The 18064-nt window shown below is 47.4% G+C and overlaps 1 long non-coding RNA gene across 1 annotated transcript; it reads left to right on the plus strand.

The window, feature by feature from the left end:
* Positions 1–4267: 4267 nt before the first annotated feature.
* On the plus strand, positions 4268–15897 carry LOC139060466 (uncharacterized). The gene is made up of 3 exons (XR_011514837.1): positions 4268–4389; positions 14514–14618; positions 15077–15897. It is a non-coding gene; the product is annotated as an uncharacterized lncRNA (long non-coding RNA).
* The last annotated feature ends 2167 nt before the right edge of the window (positions 15898–18064 follow it).

Here is an 18064-nt window from a genome sequence, read left to right on the forward strand (position 1 = left end):
GAATTGTCATAGTGTACTTATTGATTACTTACATAGTTCTAAACTAGATACTTGCATTTGTTTTCTTTGAAAGCCTCAATCAAAAATTCTTTTGTCACAGTCACCATTCTTTTTAAATGCAAGAAATCTCACCCTAAGCGGTCGAGTGGTTGCCGAGAAAAAGGATTTATCCGGGATAGACAAATTTCACTTTGGTTTAGTGTGGGGAAAGATCTGCATGTCGGTCTATGTCTAACGTTGACATCCTCGGTGCTGCTCAATGCGCAGAAACATTATGTGGGCTACGTTCGTAATCATTTACGGAGCCATTCCGATACTTTTCTTAAGTTTTCCTGTTTAATAAACCTTGAAGTGATAACGTAAAGTAAAGACGGTGTTGAGCGATTTCGCATCAGTCACAAAGCACCCAAGTAAACTCAACGCTAGCCTTTCCACCGTTCAACCAGAATCGCTCGTTAGCCCGAAGCGCTAACGAGCGACCACGCCGTCTCCAGAGGAAGCATGAAGGCCCAGTGGGCGAAAAAGGCTAGCGTCGGGCTTCAGAACAAGCGTCAACGTTTGTCAGGGGTTGCTTAACGTGCGGCCACTCCAGCGTCCCGGCTTTTCGCCGGCTCTCGCTCTTTCCATCCCGTCGAGCTACTCTCAGGCGTCCAGGTCGCAAAGCGTGAAACTAAGCCCATGAGAACTTATCGACCTCGAACAGTTGCAGCCAAAAGCGGCCGCCCCGACGACCCTGGGACGGCGCGGCGGATGAAGGAGTCCGCAGCACGAAGCCGGTGCGAAAGCGCGGCCAGCTTTAATGTGATTACAGACCAGGCTATGCTCCCGTGGCTTCCCCTTTACTCTTCCTGCACCTCGCCGTCCACCCCCCTCCATCTCGCCGCTGTCCTCATCCTATACCTTACATCGCTGTCTGGAGCTCAAGCGTTTTTGCCTTACTTATCAGAATCGCTTCCCTTCCATAACCCTTATTTGCCGGCGCACCCATCGTAATGCTTAGAGCTTCACATAGCCCCCGACCGCTTCGTCTGCGAGCGATGATCTTGGCAGTCGGCGGACGGGGTGGTTTTAGAAAACTCACGAGCCCATAATGAAAACGACCGCAAATGAAACTGCAGACAAAGCACCCTTTCTTTATTTGAATGTGAAAGCATTATAGGACCCCATACGCGAAAATGTGGGCGGGCCGAAAAGATGGTACGAAAAATGGCCGACGACGGAAAGCGTAAAAACACGTCTCAAAATGCTCCGACTGACGTGAAATTTCTCAGGAACCTTCCTTCAAACAAAGTAAACTAATAATTTTGAAAAGAAAATTCCGTAAATTTTGGTCTGGGTGGGAGTGGACACTGAGCGTCCGGGTTGTGAGTCGAGCGCGCTTCCCGATGCCACGGCTGCTCCGCAGTTTTCATTCACAAAAGCGGTGGCTATGGTGCGTGCGTCATCGCACGGCGCATCCAATGGGGTGGAGCTGGCACCACGGCATGAGCGTATAAAATGAGCGTCTAAAAAAAATCAGTGTCCTTCCACTCTGTGAAGAAAGACGACCAGCGAACCTTCGTATGTAGGCCACTCCACCGCTGGTCGGCCTGGTATTGTACTGTCTTCGGGATCGGCCCATGTATGGGGAGTGCTTAACGCCTGCTTGGCTATCCGCCGCGGGTGGGCCCGGTATTGCACTTTCTTAAGTATAGGCCGACGTATGAAAAATTGGTGGTTTATGTCCACGGAGACGAGATCCGCCAGCACCTAGCCATAAACAGCTTGGTTGTAAAAGCATTACTGTCCAATTGAACGGCATGTAACTCCCCGCGGGCAAGTTGAGACACTGGATGTGTTTTAACGCAGAAACTCCGGCGTCGGCGTCCAGCGTCAGAGTAAGACGTCGCTTAAGCAAATATAATGGCCAAACATATTATGAATCACACATACCCAACCACTTCTCTACCACAAATGTTGGTCATACGTTCAGTTTCATTCTTTGCAAGCTTATTCCTCAGAAGTTTGAGAGCAGCTCTCCACAATCAAATCTCAAGGAAAAAAACACCGCCGGCGCATGTCCTTTATGTTAGTTCTTCTCAGACTGAAATATTAAAAGTCCGAAACAATATCAGGACATCGACTCACGCAAGAGGCCGCGTTTCTTCCAGAAAGCCAGCCTTCGTGCATAGGGTTCGCAGCCAGCAATTCTCGGTAAACGTTGCGGTTACATAAGCTGCAGTTGGCGGAAAGCATGAAAAGCAGTAAGGGTTCTTTAAACTCTATCGCCTTCCACTCATAAAGGCAAAGCTTAAGCGTCCTCCATATTTTTCATTTCCCCTCACTCTGGCGCAGTTATAGCGCAGACAAGAGCTTGCGTGGACAAGGAACGCGCTGACAAAAATAAAAGAAAAGGTTTCCTCAAAGCACTCTAATGCTTTCGCATTTTGAGTCGTAAGCCGCCTTAAAAGTCGCTTCACAGTCCGACGTAGCGTTGCCATTTGTTGGGCGTGTTGGTAAACTGAAAGCATATTTAGTGCTAGCAAACAAGGACGGAAGGGAGACGACACCACAATGCGCTATGCACGTAGCATTGCACCTAGCGTTGCACGTAGCGTAATGCACGTAATGCACGTAGCGTTGACGCACTTGCACGCTCGGCACAGCGATGCCACGCCAGTGAAAGCGGAACACTCTGTATTCCGACGCTAGGCACGGCATGCTGCATTCCGCGCCGGCCTCGTCACCCAGAATGCACCACGTCCGCGTCTCGCCGCTGGTGGCTGCGCGTCCCCTTGCACATTGCAGTGAGCTCGCAATGCACGAACCGCACAAAAAGCGATTCGTGCACTAGTACACTACTTGAAGTGCAGTGGTTTACGAGACCGCTTATATTGTCCCGGTGCATCAACCCACGTGAACTCAGTGCTCGCTCTCACCCTCCTTTCTTCAATATTTTCTCCCTTTCCCATACCCCAAAGTAGGGTAGCAAACCGCGCACTCGTCTGGTAGACCTCCCTTCCTTTCCGCTCCTTGCTCTCTCTCTCTCTCAGTTTATTATCATCGTGAAAGACCTACGTTCGTATAAAATGCGCATGCGTCTAAGTGATGTGACGCGGTGGACTACTGAGTTGCCGGTTTTCGCGCCACCTTGACGTGACGAACCTGACTTCGCCAAGTTCCGCCAACGCTGGCTGACGCGTACACTACGTCGGACTATAATGTGGCATTAAGAGGAAGCTTTAGCTCGCGCCCAACTCCAATGCGGCCTATTCAAATACATGAAAAAGGCAAACAGGATTTTCTGACATAGCGCCTGGACCGCTTTTGATAACATGTGTTGCAGTTGAGAGACAAAGTAAAATTCTAGTGACTGTTGGAAGCGAAATTTCGATTTAGGGCCTGAATTTTGTTAAAACAATTTTCGAAAATTCCAAAGTAAAAAAAAAAACAGAAGCATGAAGTTTGCAAACTAATAGCTCTGCATCAAGAACAGATATCGCGGTTCTGCAAAGTGCATCCACTTATTATTCAAAGCGGACAAATTCGATATGTCACACGTAAATTCCTTACGCTGTGTACAAGATTTCTGCAAAGCCTTATATTTCTATATTACGAAATTTTTTTTAGATTCATGTGTAACATATCAATTTCGGTCGCTTTAGATGAACTATTAAATGCAATTCACAGAATTGTGATGTCATTTTTCATTGCTGAGTTACAGAGTTGTAAAATTGATAGTTTCGTTTGCTGAAAATTGCTGATCTTTGCCATTTTTTATAATAACATTGATGACATAAATTAAAAGTCCGGAACAAACAGACCCTAGATTTTAAGTTTTTATTTTAATACTACAAACCTCGTCAAACTTGCTTCAGTAGTGGCGGAGAAAGAATTGGCTGCGTCTTAGCTCAGCTAAACTTGGATATTCAAAGCGAAAGCAAGGTTTAGCCTGGTTAAGTCTTGGTTTTACTTCGTTAACCTTTGATTTAGCTGCAATTAATATGCTTCCGTATACAATCATTGTTAAGCCAGGTATGATGCGCATGTGTCTAGGTAGGCGGCTAGACATGACTGTGATTAGGCTCGGGTAGACAGGAATCGTTCGACGGTGCGACGCCTGTTGCGCGACAAGCAAAGTGAAGCGCTAGACATGCAAAAAGGCGCCGCGAACATGCGCAGCATCGAAGCGCAAACGGAAAGGGCGCGAACGCTACACTGATTTCGACGGTGCGGTTCCTGTTGCATTCTGGACCCTCTACAGTGAAGCAGCTCGTCGGGCGATATCCGCGGGGTGGTCAGACGCACTTGGCGACGACGGCTCAAGAAAGTCTCCTGCTCCCGCGCAAAGCTCAGAGAAGACGGTTTGGCCTCGCTCTCAACCATGTCCAAGCTCGCATTGATTACAAGGTAAATATACCTGGTAGCGAAGCTTCCATAGGAGCCCATACGTTCAAAACATGGCGGTCCGTCGGCGGTTCATGGGGCTTAGCGCCATCTGTATGTGGTGAGAACACTTCCGTCGGAAGAAAAAATAATGTGACGCCATGTCCGTTAAAAACAGAAGTGACGTCATTTTATTTTCGAAGAAGCAAAATTTGTTTTGTTGTCCTTCCTTTGGAGCTATATATTCAAATGCCCCGCCATTGGACTTGATGGGCGTTTCGAGCTTTCAGCGTGGAAAGCGATGCATGAAAAGGCCAGCCGTACGGTTGTCGAAATCGCATCCCTGCACAGAACATACTTTCTTTGGAGGCCGACGAAAGCTTTAGGTGTAGAGTGCTGATCCTATTGTCGGATGCCAAGCCCGTCGGCTATCGCAGTCTCACGAAAACAACTACACAATTATCTGGCGGTCGTAACCCACTCCTTTTAACTGAACAGATTAAGAAGCGATGAAGCTACCCACGTCACCAAATTCAGACAAACTTTGACAAGCAAGAAAGCACAAACTGTGAGGGGGGAGTATTTCAACAGGTGAACTTTATGAGTGCGCCTTTCTGCCCATTTCAAGACGTGTATTGCCTTGCCAGTGATAGTGGCATCAACGCGTTCTGTAGCGATGGGCGCTGAAAAGAAGTGCATTTGTGAAGAATAATAAAACTAAACTTGTATTTTCTTAACTCGTCACAAATATATAACATTAACTAGGAATTTTATTTTCGTTGAATGAATCTGTCTCTCGTTTTAATTAAAAAACGCGTTTTTCTTTCCCAATGTTTGTTCCCTCCAAACATAGTCGCGCTTCAATCGCTGCTCCCATAATCCCCCATGCTGATGTCGGTGACAATCTGTACTGAACCGCTTTTCGCCCGAAGCTTCGCGACCAATTTGAATCTACCTTGTTGGTTAGGCGAGCGCGGCGAGTCACGTGGTCAGGTGGCGACCCAGCTGCTGAGAGCGCATTCGCCAAGGTGGCAGCGGCGGCCGAGCTCGGCGCAGCAAGTTACAGGATGCGTTGCTAAGGGTACGGCGCAGCTGAGTTCAAAAGAAGGTCAAATTGCTGGCGGCGGCGAAACTGGGCTCAACGCGGTTACTAAAGCCTTTCGCTTTAAAGCGAATTCTCCTTTTACATGTATTTAGACAGGAGCACTCTAGTGAAAGAGTCCTCTTAAGTATTTGCGGAATTCTTTGAACGCGAGACCATTATAAGGGCCTTGTATCAGAGAAAATCCGGCGCTGGCGTAGGCATCGGCGTCCGCGGTCGAGGAAATCTTCCCGTACCACGCATATTCTATACGGCCCTAAACTTGCTCATAACTTCTTTTACGTTCTTAAAAATTTTATTGAATTCGGAGAATGCCAGCCCACAAATGAATGCCATGAAAGAACACTTACAGCACATGCCTATTATGCTATATCTTAAACTGAAATATCAAAAGTGTGAAACAATAGCAGAAGATCGGCCCACGTTATAGGCCGCGTTTCTACCAGAAACCTCGCCTTCTTCCATAGATTTCGTGGCTAGCGTTTGCCGGTGTTCATTATGGTTACGTAGGCTGCAGTTGCCTGGAAGCACGTGACGCAGTCAGGAATCTTTTTATGCTATCGTGTTCCACTCTTAAAGGCGCAGCTTAAACGTCCTCGAAATTTTTGTTCACTTTACGGCCTATAGCGGACCAGCGCTGGCACGCCTAAAACGGACAGACGGCGCTGTCAAACGATTTGACTGAAAAAGTCGTAGTAGGACAGGGCCACTGGGACACGTTGGCGAGACAACGCTGTCTCTGCTATTGCGCCACGTGTTTTTTTTTTTTTCGGCAGAATGTACAGCACCGAACATCAAGTTTACGAGCAGTGTCGAACGCAACAGATTGGGAGCCGCCACTCGGCGGCAGACTAGCGCAGTGAATGTGTTGAGACAACGAAATCACAACCCCTTGCGTTCAGCCCACAGCCCGATGGACCGCTAGTCGATCCTGCTGGTACTGAATCAGCTGCTGCTCATTCTTCACACCTTACGTCGTGACAGCAAGGCAGCTGTCACGCAAGGCAGCTGTCACTGGTTTCTCGTGCGTAACACAACTTTTTCTCGTGAGGTCCAATAGGTGAGCTTGATCAGGCCACTGGGAATTGCACAATGAAAGATTGCAGTCAGATAAAAAAATATATATATTTATAACACATTTTATCGACGCGTAGACAAGCAGATTTATACGTGATTAACTTACGTCATTGCTCTTGTGTCGAGGAATTTTAGCAGCAAGCCCTGACCATTACTAATCTAAATATAGAAGCAACAAAATATTCATATCAGCAAACAATGTCCCCAAGTTGTGACAAACAAATAAAAGATCCAGTTTGCAAAAAAATGCCCTCAAGCAGGCACATATTCCCAATTTGCCTGATGCTCCCGCGTTTTTGGGCGCAGCTGTGTGTCAGGGTTTTGGCCAAGCTCTTCGAAACCATTGGCTGCTTCTGATGGCACGCCAGATCGAACCCGCGCACTCCATCTGCAGAAATCAACAATTATCTGAAGTTAAAGTAATTCGATAATTAAGTAAATGTTTTGTGATAGAGCTGTCAGAGATCGAGCGTAAGCGTGATGCGAATGATCAAGCAACATGTTTCAAATAGCGGAACTAGAAAAATAATAATAAAAGCACTAACACAACTGCACCGTTGTAAGTGTTAACATATACGAACGTCAACCGCACGGCGTGTGAACGACTTTGTAACGGAGAGGGGTGACGGGATCGACAGCAGTAATCGCGGACACGCAAGACGATTTCCTGTTCGAATGTATTCTATACTGCCTTGGTCGCTTCACCGCGACAAGGCCGCTGAGACACCGTGCGATCGACGCTCTCCGCGATATTGCTAAAAAATAGCAAGGGTATCCGTCTTCTTAACGACCAGCAACACGTACATCGAAAACAAGAGAAGTACAGAGTTTAAGAATGTAAATGAAGCAAAATTGCTATGTAGCAGTAAGTGAAAAACAATGAGCCTGCAGCCGAGGGGATGTTACATTAATAAATTTTCCCCATTGCATAGAGCTTGTAGCTCGTGTTTAATGACTCTGCATAAGGAAAACTTGCTTGTATTTCCTCTCCACTGCTCCTGTGGAATCCCAGAGAGTACTGTGATAGTACTCGGAATGAAAGATCGACGGTACTTAAGGCGGGTAGTGCATGATGTCGCTCTTCCTATTTCCAACGAAATGCTGGCTACATATACTAGTATTCAGTGTTAGTTGCCACGGTTGGTCGTCTGGCCTGCACACACAGTAAACCAGGCGTTAGCTTAGGTACGTAAGAGACGCACGTCACGGTAGAATAAATTATTATGCGCACCACCTCTCTTTCTCGTACGGCTTCGGTGGGAATGAGCAAAGTACGTTAAGATCGTATACCTCTGTGTCGGGACGCTTGTATACAAAACGGCCCCTGCGCTTCCTGCGTTTTTTTGGGCACCCTTCCCCGCAGTCAACCGCGATATCCATCACCGTCCTACTACGAGATTGCAACAGGACCGCCAGAGCAGCGCCACATGTCAACGGAAACTCCAGCGCTGCCCTCCTGTAGTTTACAAGTATACCAGAATTAGCGGTACTAGCGATTTAGCCCCATGTGGGCACATAAAAGCACACGATGAGCTTTCATTACAAGGAACTCCTAAATAGTAGAACCGTCGATGCCTACACTACCAATGATGATGATTACTATCATAGCTACCATCATGAGTACCATCATGATGAGGTAACCGCCTCCACTGCGCATGCAACGACGTTGATGACGGACCCTGCGGAGAAGTTTCCATTCAGTGGCGGCACGCGGCTCCGCGGGTGATCTCGGGAATTGCCGTGATCTGACGACAGCACGCTGCGAGCCCTTCTTCCCCAAATGAGAGCGATCTCATTCGAATCATGACCCTGCGATGATCCTCCACTCTGCGCTCTTCTTTGTTTGCGTTTCGTTTCGTTTTTTTTTGCGTATTGCTGTATGTCGGCATCGTCTCTGTCTAGAAGTGATTTACAGTTGTTTCTTTCGCATTCATTCGTGTATGAACCGTGGTTGACACATTTCTGCCCCGGCGTTCCTGTCTCTGAGCTTTTCACATTTGCCGTTCCTGTCATTAATGCGGTATTTCCAAATAAACGGATGCGAAGAATGCTGAGGAAAGCATTTTTGGTGCGTATTAGTTTTCCAGTTGTCACTTCCGCACTCTGTCTTCAATGTGGTAGTGGGGCTGTTGAGCCTCGAATTCATATTTTCTTCACGGAAATAGGCTTGAATATTTCATCTTCGTAAAGCGCACAGTAAAGCTTCGTAAAGCGCAAAGAAGCGGAGGGAACAATTGCAGAAAACACGGCAAAGCACGTTCCTTTTTCTTCTGCCCTCTGTACAGCGGGCTTTCATAGGTTTAAATATCAATTATCACTTCACCTACTTATCGACGCTAGTAAATAAACTCAATTTATTGGTGTCGCACTGAGGGAAAATAGGGTTGTATGAGCACCGAACAGGCTATAGTGCGGTTAACAGACCTATCCAAGTTAACAGACCTATCCAAGCGGGGCCGCTTTTAACTAGTTGTTCCGCCGCGGCACGAATGCATATAATATTCATGCATCTAACACTTCGTGCTTCACCTCACCACAAAGCTTGGCGTGACATCTGCCTGCCCTAGCCAGTTCTACTTCTTTCTTATCATAATGTTATGCGCGCATTTAACATGTGGCGCTGCATGCAGGCAGACGTAAGTTTTATGTTTTAACTTATCACTAGAAAACAGGCCTAGTAAGGCCGCGTTAAAGGGCATTTTAAAAACTTTTCTGCCTAACCATACAATGACTTCGCTGCTTAACTACGTCGCCTCAGGAATGTTCTGCACACACACACACACACACACACACACACACACACACACACACACACACACACACACACACACACACACACACACACACACACACACACACACGCACGCACACACACGCACGCACACACACGCACACACACACACATGCACACGCACGCACATGCACACGCGCACGCACGCACGCACACACACGCTCACACACACACGCTCACACACACACAAGCACAAGCGTAAGGGAGGTTAGACGTAATACTTTCATCGACGAGGGGGCTTTCTCTCTCCTTTTGTCTCCACCAGCGCCCTTGAAGCTACACTTCCGGTTTCGGTTTTGGGCGCGCGCGTTTTGAACGCTAGCTGCAACGTGTTATGCCGGCTGCACTGATAGGCACGGCATTTGACTTTTCTTATATTTTCTCCTTTTTTTGAGCGCGCGCTCTTGGTGAAAAATAGTATCATTATTTAGTAAATGTGATTGCGTACGCTCTGCAAACGCTGCTACCGAATCATTGCCACGTGCAATCCCAAAGTAGGCAAGACGCCTTGTGAAATGAGGAAATATTTATTTTGCTCTATATAAATGGCTTTTCCGGGATTTTTTTGTGCACTCATCCAGTGCTGTGGCACCAAGTAACCCGCAGTAGTTCCCGTACAAAGCTCCACCGGACGGCATCAGCTGAAAAATGGGAATTACAAGCACGTGTCATATTGGTATTTAGACCTTATAGGAATAACGCGTGTAGAGCGGAAACGTGCGAAAATGGTGAGGGGGGGGCATTACAAACGAAAGCGATTCGCTTTTACATATATGGCGTAGAAGATACATGGCTCATCCAAAAGAATACAGAGATGCTGGTTGGCAAACCAGCATCACTTTCTGCGGGGTGTAGTCGCGCAGCGCTTGGTGTAGGTAGGTGCTACGTGAACGCCTGTTCCTTTCTTTTCTTATTTTTTTTCGTGAACCTCCATAATGCTGTTGCCAGTCAGCTGAGCAGTATTGTGTGTCAGAGAACATCGGCGGGTGTTAAACTGCATGATCAAAATCTCGGGGGGCAGGTGTCTTTTTCTTTTTTTTTTAACTGCCCTCCACGCGAACCACGTGGAGGGCTGTGGCGGATTATGTGATCAAGAATACTGGCTTTTTCATGGAAGTGTGCCATGTTGATTGCGGTGTGGTAGAGTGTGCGGCGAAGAAATTTGGTGGACGCTTAAGCTTCGCCTTTAACAGTGAACGCGGTAGCATTCAAAGATCCCTGACTGCTTCTCATGCTTCCTGGAAACTGCAGCTTATGTAACCGTAATGTTTGCCGGGAAATGCTGGCGGCGAACGCTATACCCGAAGGTTGCGCACTACGGCGCCGAGAAAATTACAACTTTTCCCGGTTTATCACATTATTTCGCAATTTTCATATTTAAGTTTGAGAAGGTTTAACATAAAATGTATACGCTGTCAGTGTTTTATTCCACGACATTTATTTGGTGTGGGCTGTCCTTCTGAATATTCGGAGGAATAAGTACTGAATACTGGTAAGCGGAATTCCAAGACGGGACAGAAGATATACACAGAAGAACAGGACAAGCTCTAACTCACAACTAAATTGTATTTTGAAGAATTCGCATACTTGTAATTGTAATTATGGGGTTTTACGTGCCAAAACCACTTTCTGATTGTGAGGCACGCCGTAGTGGAGGACTCCGGAAATTTCGACTACCTGGGGTTCTTTAACGTGCACCTACATCTAACTACACGGGTGTTTTCGCATTTCGCCCCCATCGAAATGCGGCCGCCGTGGCCGAATTCGCATACTTAAGTACGCAGAAGACGAGGATCGCGCAAGCGCACTGCCCATGAAGCCAACCAACGCATCATATCAAGAAGCGTGAAGATTAAAGCATAATTTATAAACCTGCATTTCTTTGCTGTGCAAAACAACCGACGCATCGCTAATACCGGCACTTTTTTTTCTTTATGCTTTGATACGCCTCCACGATTTCTCCGGCCGACGCATTCGCACTCCTCCCTAGAATTTGAATATTGGTAAGAATTGGCTCACAGGGACAGGACCTGCATTGCATAGGAAAATGAAAAGAAGCTTTTGTTAGCTACTGAGGGCTCATTCTCCCGCGCCCGAACGTTGACGCATCCGCTGGTTTTTCTGATATATATATTTCCGCACTTAAGCGGGATCTCGTTCACAACGCTAGTGGCGCATGTGACGTATGGCATGGTATGCTTCTTTCCACTTGTAGGTTTCCTCAGAGCTCCTGTAATGCGTGGGCGCAACCAAGCAAGTTTTCGTGGCGCAGAAAACACAATAGGCACGTCGTACTTTTTGCCACATTCTTGAGGTTGTGCGAAGCCCTGTGAACGCAGCGCACCCCTTCCGGCTTTCTTGTTCGTATAATCTGCCGAGGCATTTTGCTAACCTTCAGTTGCTGAAGTAGGGTCTCGGACACAGCTGTCAAAGTCGACTGAGGGAAACCAGCCGCTTCTAGGCGCTCAATTAGGCAATTGAAGCTATCCTGAGCCAAGTGGGCACAATACTTCGCCATCATTCATTTTACGAGTCGTTAGTGATCAAGTCACGATGGAACTTCATCGTTATGCCGGTTAAATGGGAACGATTATGTTTTCTAATCACAGTTCGCGTAGGTGTTGTCGCTTCACAAAATAGCAGTAGGCCGGAATCATGATTACAGCAATTGATATACAAGCAGCGCTCTTATTTAAAGAGAAGAGGTCGCATGAACGTTTTTTTGCATACCAGCGCTCACTTTGAAGGTGCGGCACATTGAAGCGGCACCTGCAGGGACGTCACGCTGTTTGCTGTCAGGGAGACGTCTATGCGTTAAGAATGTAATCGATGTAGCGACACACCGCATTGCCACTGTCGATACGAGATATGTATGTACTGCAGTGAGACTAAGAACACTGGAGGCCATGCAAGCCACGCGCAAGCCTGCGCGTGGCTTGCGACTTGCTATAGGTGCGCCGTTGCGTGCAAACGCTGAAAGACGCGTCCTTCGGCAACCGGGTTCCTCTCGCTCTTTTTGCTGCCCAAGCTGCGCCGGCTAGTGGCATTGCCGCAAAGTCCGTGCATGACTTCCAAGACGAGAAGCGTGGCCGCGCCTGTGCCTGCGAACACTGAGAATTATTCCCTCGCTTGCCGCACAGCCAGCGACAGTCAGTCAGCCAAACTGGCGAGAGGTACACGGGAAAAGGGCACACCGCGTGTATTCATGGCACACACATAGATGGGCCAACCCTGGAAAGTGCGTTAGGTACCCTAAGAATGCTAATCGCAAAAAGCCCTCCAGGGCCCCTATATAACGAACTGCCCGGCAGAGTCTCTGCGAGGGCTACGCGAGAATCGATAAGGTCGTACCGGCGAAGCACTAGCTAAGCGTCACCGCAGGTAGGACGCTGCTGTGTCCTCGCCGCCTCCGAGGGGACCAAGCAGCTGCTGCGCCGAAGCGGAGGTTTGATGCCGCCGACGAGAGGACCCGACCGTCAAGAGCGGCGCTCAAATTTCGCCTTGCGGGCTATCGTGATCCTCAGTGAATTTGTTTTGTTCTTTCCGCCCTTCGCCATTAGCCGGCACATTAGCGTGCTCCCATCATAGCGGGAATTTGCCACTCGCCACGCTGAATGAAAAGAGCAATAGAAAATGAAATGAATCTTTGTGAAATGGGGTCCCGCATAGTTCGGCGGCCTCTTGTGTCGTTTCAAGTGCAGCCATTCACTTGCCACGAAGAGCGCTAATAAGGCAAGAATTTTTCATAAAACAGTAGTTTCCGCAATATTACACTGTAAGATCATTCTTGATGACTGCGGTAATAAACGCATATCACCCTGGCAAAAGTAAATATGTAATTAAAAAGAACAAGAGTGCGTTGTATATTCATGTAAACTCCCGAAGCGCATGCATGCAAGGAACGTCAGTTGCTTTTATATCTCAGAGACTGTTGAGAAATGCCCAAAATATAGGACCGATGGGGGCGAAAAGCGAAAACACCCGTGTACTTAGATTTAGGTGCCCGTTAATGTACCCCAGATGGTCGAAATTTCCGGAGTCCTCCACTACCGCGTGCCTCATAATCAGGAAGTGATTTTCGCACGTTCCACCCCACAATTTAATTTTAAAATATAGGACAATCCGGTATTTTTTCAAGGCCGTATATAATCGACGACCGTTTCGTAATAGTAAACACAGTCTCGTGCTAACGCACGCAACAGCAGCCTCGTACTCCGCAGCGCATGATGTCTCGTTGCCTGCGTCGTTCCATGCCGCGTTCCCTGCCTAAGCGCCAAGTCGCTCGTCGAATTAAAACCACCTCAATACATACGGTGCTTTATAAAGAGCAAGGAAATGCAACCTGAACTGCGCACGTGCAACCACTGACGACTCTGCGTCTAAACGGATTGTCCCCCTGCTCGATTTTGAAATACCCAAGCCTCGGTTAATCCCCCAGCCATGTCGCTTTCCGCTCTTGAAACCGCTCAAGAACCTCCTGTCATAACACCGCGAAAATAACAATGCCTTTGCTAATCGCCTCGCGCGCGGTAGCACTGGCCTCGGGGCTTGTTTGCATAAGCGAAGGGGGGATTGCACGTGCGCGGGGATAGAGTACGCGTATAGGCCTCTAGAGGGCGCGCCTCCAACTGGACCAGGGGGGAGGGGGGGGGGCTGTTCAGAGGACACGTGCACGATGTAATATGATCCCAAAACTGGCGTCGTCCTGCGCCGCTGCCTGTGACAACACAACCTCGACCCTCTCCATTACCCACCTTTGTGTCGTCGTTCCCTTGTACGGCATTCTTTCTTTCGACGCACTTGGTTTCACTTTAGTGTGGCTCCGATAAAGAATACTTGGGAACGTTCGCAATCATAAGTTTTTGTGCCGTCTTGTAACTGCGCACGCACAAGCCCTAGAAAAATAATATACCACGTAATAATGGCACGTTGGTTGATTGTTTTATAAGACCTTTGGAGCCCCGCAGCTGCACTTAGTTTTTCTAATTTATTCTTTTGTTGGTGCGTATCTGCTTTTCCCTTCTATTAATCCTCGCCTTCACTTTCCTGATCTTCTTTAGTTCCTCATACCCCTTAACTCAGCCTTGAGGTTCAGGCCAGAACCAAGTAGTTCACGCCTACCGTCTTAGCCGTTCTCTTATAAAAATATTCTTCTTTTCTCTCTATCTGCCCTCACAGGCAGAAACGGGAACAGATTTCTTTAAGGAACGTCACAAGAGTGAAATCACCGGTTCAAACAAGATCAAGAAATGACCCAAATACTACCAAATTTTTGATTACGAGGTAAGCACATGCTTGCTATTGTTCCTACAAGCGTGTCGAACCCTCAACGCACACATACCGTACACGAGAAAAAGAAGCTTGCAGCTGCAACTATCATCATCCTTATCATTATATTTAGTATCATAGTCATAACATCCGCGACTACCGCACAACAGAGGGCACTTGCTCGAAGCAAGACAAACGCTTTTCGCGGCGATCTCTAAACACTGTGTTCCTGCGTAAAACGACTCGAATTTAGCTCCGGTGATCCCCTAATCTTATCATTCGTTAGCTGCCGCGCTCCGTTATTATAGACATCCGTGCACCACGCGTTTGGTTTGTAATATAGTGCCAAGTTAGATATTCCAGCATTGTGTGACCAGTCAAGCGCTCCATTTTCACATCATATAAATTGAACAGTGTATCGCAGGTCCCTGTGAGGTAAAACTTTTCCAATCTGTTTCTATTCCAATCTCCAGAATTCAAATGACGTAACCACCGTCTCAAGCATCGGACTGTGAGCCACAGCGTTGTTTCAACCACCCCGTCAGCGCTTTTCTCGTTTATAGGAGGTCACTTTTGTTTGAACAGGATTGCGAGCCTTGACAGATGTTCCTTATTTAATTGATGGACAATAGGCGACGAGCACAAAGAAGTTGAGCAGTCGAGTGTTTTGGTGGGACCAAGGTTGCACAGTGGACACAGTCAACCGGATGAGCAGAGTGGTGCTGGCGTCTGGGAATGGCCCACACCTCTCTTCTTGAAGATTGCTGTGGCAGATCGAAATCGCGGCGGCGTGTAACGGAAGTGTAAAAATGCCGCTACAACCGATAATCAGAGAAGAAGAGTTGGCAGAGCGACGCCTTATATGTGCCGAAATGACTCGACAACGATATTCTGCACCGCAAAAGCTTTTATTATACGTAATTAAATTCTTTCTACCCGGCAGCTCCGAGTAGCCAGTGCCAGAGCTATCGATTGCCAGACGTCTTCTATTCTTTTGGAACGGGGCAGTCAGCCTCTAGCTGTTCCGACAAAAGTTCAGTTTTTTTTTCGGCATATTAATGCATATTCAATGCGTACACGTCAGTTTAACGTGGTGAGTTGTCGCGTATTTTCTGACGTCGCATGGCAGAAACGCGAAGTGGGCGCAACACGAAATCTTTAGAGCAATACGAGAGGGCTCATGGCGAAGAAGGTATCCAATCACAATTAATTGTTTTTCTTTTGTTCTATTTATTTAGGCGAAATTAGCGTGAAATCAGATGAACGCAGTGAAGTGTAACAGGAAACGGCCGCGAATTAAGCACAACAAGCAAACGAAGACCACCTATTCAAAACGTGGGAGGCCAAGCTCACCCTCGGGGACCTGGAAGAACAATGACAACTCGTCGCCAGGACCAAGAGGGCAGTCGAAGCAAGAGAGTTCCTGGACTGAGGAGTTTTCCCACCTTGGTGATACGGGGCCTCGCTAGATACACTGTTTCGAATAATAAACGGTTCTCTCTATTTCTCTAGCCTGCAATATTATGCACTGCACTTTTTTTTTACGGAGTCAACGCCCCTATTTCTCGCTCCCTTGGAGATGTATCCTGTATATCTCGCCTTATTACATTAGGTTAATGAAAGTGAAGATCGAATATCTAGCAGGCTGCTAGCTCTGCCAGTTTTCCTACTAGAGCTACAAGAGAACTGTGTTGTTAAGAATAATTAGGCCAGCTTATTCCGTAAAGCTCAGCAAAAAAGGTGTCAAGTGGCAAGCGCAGCACAGGATCGCACAAGCGCAGCACCATAGTTATACCAGTGACAATCCGGTTGCAGTGAAGCAATCTTGCAGCTTCCCAAGCTCTGTGATTCCGGACATAGCAATTTTCGCTGTAATTTACAAAATTCTTGCTGCAGCACGAAGAGCCGTGATAACTAGACAGTTGGAACCTAATCAATGTACAACTATTAATTAATAAAAGAAACACCGATCATAGTTGTAGCGCTTCGGAAATTGCAAAATCTGCTCCTCATGAAGCGTGACCCCCGATCGGATATAAAATATTTTGTTAGATGTCGAAGAAATGGGAACCAGCGTTACATTACTACATCAGTTAAATGTCCGACACCAGGTTAGCGTTATCCTCCGTCCACGCGTCCGTCCATTTCCTTACGCTGACAACGACCAGTTTTGTCATCGTAAGCATCGTGTCCTCACCATTCAGAGGGCTCCCAGTTCCCGAAAAAAAACGAAACCTTTTCCTCTAGGGGCACTATATAGTGCTGCCGCCGCAGAACATACTTGTCCCATTAAACGGCAGGATGATCCACATAGTGGCGCCAGTGAGTGTATGTTTGTTCCACTACATTAAATAAGGAGTCAAGATATAATACTTGCAAACAGACAGCAGGCTCATTGGTACACGCTTTGTCAAAAGTGCACGGGCCTCGTTGCTTGGGACAACCGGGTTCAATAAAAACTGTTTCATAGTGTTTCAACGGTAGGCAATACGTAGCCATGTCATGTGGCTAGTAAAAGAGCTATTGTATTCGCCATAGTGGTACGGAGTGTCCGAAGCAGTATAGTAAATACGATATAGCTGAACGACATTTATGGGGAAGAAACGGAGTGAGTGAGTGAGTGAGAAAACTTTATTTCGAAACAAAAAAAAAACGATTCGCGTCCTGCGAGTTAGTGAACTGGGGCCTCCGTCGAGGTTATGGACAAGAGCTCTTGTCTCCCGGTGTCTTCCTTGGCCCGCTGGACGGCCCAGGGTTGGTCTTCCAGGTTCGAGCTGAGCAGCGCGACTGCCATCCCGCGCGGAGGCTGTCGATGGAGGTCTCGCTCTCATTGTCCTGTGTTAGTCCCTCGTGTTCTAGCCTGGCTATGGTGCCACACACTTTGCATTTATCTGTGGTGTATATGTCTGGACAAATAGGATGGATTAGTGTAGGACTCTTGTATGATTTGGTTTGTAGTAGCCGCCACTGGTCAGCTTGCGATCTACTGAGTTGCGGATGAAGTGGTGGAAAAGTGCATCCTTGCATCTTGTAATGGTAGGTGATGTCGTTGAACCTGGTCATTCTGTCTTCCCATTTCTATACTTCCGAGCGCCCTGTCGAGGGGTCTACGTTTGTCGCTACTCAGAAAGTGAGTCCTCGAGTTTCGTTGTGTGCTGGCGCGTTAGGATTGTGCTCTCCGGTTCGGCTTGGGCTGCGGGCTTGTATCCATAGGATTTGGACGCATCGCTTTTCTTTTTTGCATTGCCTTTTCAGAGTATGTTTAGCGCCTCAGGTGAGATCCGGCCGTTCACGAAGTTGCGCACTGCCATATCTGGGAATTGCTGATTGTATAGTATGCATTGGTTTGTGCTATGGCAATTAGGATTGATTAGGATGGTTAGTAACACTTAATCGGGCCATCTAGCTTCTTCTTTTCTGCCGCTTTCTATCTGTGGTATGCCGCCACATACGGGAACTGA

The sequence above is a fragment of the Dermacentor albipictus genome, chromosome 5 (genome assembly GCF_038994185.2).
Source record: "Dermacentor albipictus isolate Rhodes 1998 colony chromosome 5, USDA_Dalb.pri_finalv2, whole genome shotgun sequence".
NCBI classification, from domain to species: Eukaryota; Metazoa; Arthropoda; class Arachnida; order Ixodida; family Ixodidae; genus Dermacentor; species Dermacentor albipictus.